The following is a 5,086-nucleotide window of genomic DNA, read 5'->3' on the forward strand; positions in this document are numbered from 1 at the left end:
GGAGCAGAATGATAAGGGAGTCAAGGGTTATGGGGAACGGGCAGGGAAGTGGAGTTGAGGCCAAGATCAGATCAGCCATGATCTTATTGAATGACAGAGCAGGCTATAGGGGCCAAATAGCCTACTCCTGCTCCTATATCTTACGTTCTTATGTCAGGCAGTATCTGTGGAGACAGAAACAGAGTTAACATTTCAGGTCGATGAGTCTTCACCAGAACTGGAAAAAGTAAGAGATGTAACACGTTTTTAAGCAAGTGCAGAGGCAAGGAAAGGGGGGAGGGGGAGGAGGGGAGGGGAGGAAAGAACAAAAGGGAAGGTCTGTGATAGGGTGGAAGGCAGAAGAGCAGGCTAGATAGGATGTAAATGGAAATGACAGAATCATCATCAGCTGCCATGGGAAAGAAAGAAAAAAACAGGAAAAAAAATAGGGTCAGAGGTTATGGTTTGAAATTGTTGAACTCGATGTTGAGTCCAGACAGCTGTAAAGTATCTAAACGAAAGATGAGGTGCTGTTCCTCGAGCTTACGTTAAGCTTAATTGGAACAGTGTAAGAGGCTGAGGACGGTGTGGTCACGTGGGAGTGGAGTGGAGAATTAAAGTGACAGGCGACCGGAAGCTCAGGGTCACACTTACGGACTGAACAGAGGTGTCCTGCAAAGCGGTCACCCAATCTACGTTTGGTCTCTCCAATGTAGAGAAGGCCACATCGTGAGCAGCGAATACAGTATACTAATTTAAAAGAAGTACAACTAAATCGCTGTTTCACCTGGAAAGAGTATTTGGGGCCTTGGATAGTGGGAAGGGAGGAGGTAAAAGGGCAGGTGTTGCATCTCCTGCGCTTGTACGGGAAGGTGCCGCGGGAAGGGGAGGGGGTGCTGGGTGTGATTGAGGAGTCGACCAAGGTGTCAGGGAAGGAGTGGTCCCTTTGGAATGCTGAAAGGGGAGGCGAGGGTAATGTGTGTTTGGAGGTGGCGGAAACGGCGGAGGATGATCCATTGAACATGGAGGCTGGTGGGGTGAAAGGTGAGGACCAGGAGTACCCTATCATGGTTCTGGGAAGGAAGGGAAGGTGTGAGAGTAGAAGTGCATGGTCGAGGGCCATGTCAACCACGATAGAGAAGAATCCTCGGTTGAGGAAAAAGGAAGACATATCATAGGCACTAGTATGGAAGGTGGCATCTTCAGGACAGATGTGACGGTGACGCAGAAACTGGGAGAATGGAATAGTGTCCTTACAAGAAGTGGGGTGGGAGGAAGTGTAGTCCAGGTAGCTGTGGGAGCTTATAGTGAATGTTTGCCAATAGCCTATCCCCAGAAATGAAGACAGAGAAGTCGAGGAAGGGAAGAGAAGAGTCAGATATGGACCATGTGAAGCTGAGGGAAGGGTGGAAATTGGAAGCAAAGTGAATGAAATTGTCTAGTGAAAACACCTCCATTCAGTCCATAAGTGCTTTTTTCTCCCTTCTGTTTCTCAACTTGTCCCATTACCATCTCCTTTTGCCTTGCACCATTAAGCCTTTTGTCTCTTAGGGCTAGACTTTTGCCTTCATTTTCAGCAGTTTTCTCGGCGGTACAGCTGGTTTTTGGTGAAAAACCACCGAGAAAACCGCCAGGATCCAAGTTTTGCCTCAACAGGGACCCATACACACCGCCGAGGAAACGGCCCACGGAAAGCCACCTGAAACAGGGCTATAGGTGAGTATCCTGCAAAGAAAGGTAAGTTAAAGGTTTTTTATAATTATTTTTAAAATTCTATAACGACGATTACGTTAAAAAGTGTCTTGAGAATGCTTTATAACTTTTTATTTTTTGTTTAATTGAAAAAATATTTTTTGAGTTTTCCCCCCTCCCTAGGCCCAACTGCAGCCTTGGACTATATTTTAAGTACTTACCATCCATTTCGGTAAGAACCGCTAATTTTACCTAGTTTCGCCTTTAACCACCGAGAATCTTGGTGTAAGAGCCATTTTCTCGCTGGACAGTATTTTTTTTAACCTTTTTTATGGAAATTTTCACCACCGTTATTTGCAGAATCTTAGCGGTCTTTCTGAGCGGCAAACGGGTGGTGGAGGGCTTTAGGGAAAATCTAGCCCTTTATCTCTTCTGCCTTCTATCCTATCAGAGACTTTCCCTTTTGTTCTTTCCTCCCCTCCCCCCCTTCCCTGCCCCTACACTTGCTTAAAAACCTGTTACATCTCTAACTTTTTCCAGTTCTGATAAAAGGTCATCAACCTGAAACGTTAACTCTGTTTCTCTCTATAGATGCTGTCTGACCTACTGAATATTTTTTTTTGCAATTTTAATAAGCCAAGTATTTATTGACAAGCCACATTTCTTAAGTACAAAAACACATTTATTGCAGTTGTTCTTTATTGTGGTATTTGCGAAGTCCAATGTGCATCGTGTTTCATCTGCTCAGCTAGCTTCCATCTTTCAAGTAATCGATTTGTTATTAGTCCTAATCTTCACACTGTCACAGTATTATGCCCGCGTGCTATTCCATTACTCTAGTTTCTTGGGGTGGGTAACAGCAACAGGACAAGGAGGAAAAGGTATACTCCCAGCATATTGGCAAAGATCGCCAACTGTACATCTGTGATCATCCTGACGGAGGGGCTTGTAAACTGCACTCCACCCCAACCCTGATTTCAGGCCACGTATTTCCAGCATTTTCTGTTTTTATTTTAGATTCCAGCATCTGCAGTATTTTGCTTTTGCATTCCTGTTACGGGTTCATTCAAGAGAGACTGTGCAAAGGCACCAGCTCCCCCTGCTGTCTGTAACCAACATTACTTAAAACAAGTCAATTTCCATCTAATCAAGCTTCACTGCAAAAAACTTGCACGGTTCTTCAGGGTTCATGAAATAACTTGCACAGTGAATGACAGGTATTATACATGTTTGTATATTTATTCCATTGTAACAGGTTAGATTGAGGAGTAATTGTATGAAGCAATTGTTACCATATTTCAAATCCTGCTCATCACAGATCTTATCAAGATCTCTATTGATGATGTACCTTGGAAGACATAGATAGCAATGGAATCCTAACTTCTGTACAGGGACTGTAACCAAGGTTTAGTAAGTTAAGCATGTCCTCTAAAGGATTTTTAAACTGCAATCTACAGCAAATGGTTGTAAAACATCGCATGGAGGTCTCTCAAAAGTACATAGATGAATCAAAGTAGTTAAAAACATTAAAAGACATCAAGTGGCAACACAAAAAGGAATTCCAGCTCACCCTCTTTCTGCTTTTTCCTCTGTAGGTTGAGAGTTTCTTAATGTAGACTGTAACATTAATTGTAAAATATATGATATATTTAATTATAATTGATCATATAGTACTTGAAGTCATTCACTTTTTAAAAAATTACTATATTCTAGGATTTGCTTTTGCAGATGGTTGTGAGATCTGTGACATTGCCTATTTAAAATGTAGGATCTTCCCTATGCATAGCAGTTGACAAACTCAAGGGGGACGACGAAATTGCCCCGGGTCCCGATTGGGGGCAGTAACCTTCCAGGGCCGGGACTGTTATTGCCCGGCCCAAGGGTCCAGCCCCCGATGCGGCCTTACGCCCCTCAGAGGAAGTGGAGTGCTGTCCCTGGTGCTCCGCTTCCTTTGAGGGCTGCTCCCGGGGCGGTAGCGTGGTGCTGAGTCCACGTTACATGGATGTTCCTCGTTACAACACCCCGCCCCTTCCATTAAGGGAGAGGGCTGCTGCACACTCTGTTTGGCTCTTTGGTGGCCACCTGGGATGCATGAGATCAGGCGAGTGGCCCGGCACCCAAAATGAAGTGCCGGGCTACACAATGGCAACCTAAGAGTCGGCCAACCAACAAAGGTGGCGGTCTGGGGCACTGCATGCCTCCCCCTTAAACAGCACCCTGGGAGTGGATGTCCGCGAAGCTGGCATTGACATCCACCTGCACCAGCCTTGCGGCACGCAGGGTAATTTCCCCCACAGGGCGTTAAGGGGTTGGCACAGGGCGGTGAGGTGTCGGCGCGCATGGCGATGACATCATTGCTGGTTGCGCGCGGGTACGGGGCACTGGCGCTAACTGCTGAGCGCGGTGCTGCCGGGACAGCATCTCCCAAACCTCCGGGCAATTTCCCAGGAGGCAGTAGCGCCCTCTCCCCAGGCGAAAATGGCCTTGTGCCCCATTAGCACCCCCCAGAAGTGCTAATGGGGCTATTAAAAAAAGGCAATTTTGCACCCAAGAACTCTACAAAGTACAAAACTTTTCTCTCCCAAAAGTAATTACCACTATGCATTTTTTCCACTTCGAAATTATTCACAGACTTTAAATGGGGCTTACATTTTCAACTAATTTTGTTTATTGTTGAAGCCAACCAGAAACACTTTTTCTATAAACAGTACTGTCTAGGGCAGAAGTGTTCTAAACTATGGCCCATGGACCATTTCCAGCTCTCAACCCTTAGCAATTCAGTCCAGCAAGCAACTCAGTCTATTTAATCTTATATTCCATACTCACTGGTTTGTCCCATTTTGCATTTTATAGGCTTTTTGAATTAGCTACACTTGGTGCTGTTGCATCACTGTGAATAAACCCTAAATTAGAACACTAACATCTATTAGTTTGCAACTTGAGGTATTTGCAAATTGATGGGAATGTTGATTTATCCCTGATATGTGGTCCAGAAGACTTCATGGTATGGACGCAAAACATGGACAATCCTGGTTTTGTGTATATAGTGAAAGCCATATAAATATTTCTACTATTTACATATCGTCTAGGTCCTCCTCTGCTGTTCCTTAAAATCCATTTGTTAGAAAACTATCCCTTTTCTTCAGCTGATAAATAAATTGATGTCATGAATGCTGTGCATTACAGGTGCCAGTTGGAAAAACAAGTGCTTAGAGCAAGTGATTGCTTAACAGGTTTATGCTGTGCAATTAAAATTACTGCTACAAAATGGCTAAAGGCACTCTAGACAATGAAGTGTAGTTTTCCAAATATAAATATTGATCATCACTTGTTAGCTGATTCAAGCCCCATCTAGTTACCTATAATTACTCAAGGAGGTTATAACATTTCTTATTAACACAAACCTGGATCAAAA

General features: G+C 44.2%; 1 pseudogene; it reads right to left on the bottom strand.

Moving 5' to 3' along the window:
• Positions 1–2,502: 2,502 nt before the first annotated feature.
• LOC139277006 (dolichyl-diphosphooligosaccharide--protein glycosyltransferase subunit 4-like) lies at positions 2,503–2,611 on the bottom strand (annotated as a pseudogene).
• Positions 2,612–5,086: the final 2,475 nt, after the last annotated feature.

The sequence above is a fragment of the Pristiophorus japonicus genome, chromosome 12, assembly GCF_044704955.1.
Source record: "Pristiophorus japonicus isolate sPriJap1 chromosome 12, sPriJap1.hap1, whole genome shotgun sequence".
NCBI lineage: Eukaryota > Metazoa > Chordata > Chondrichthyes > Pristiophoridae > Pristiophorus > Pristiophorus japonicus.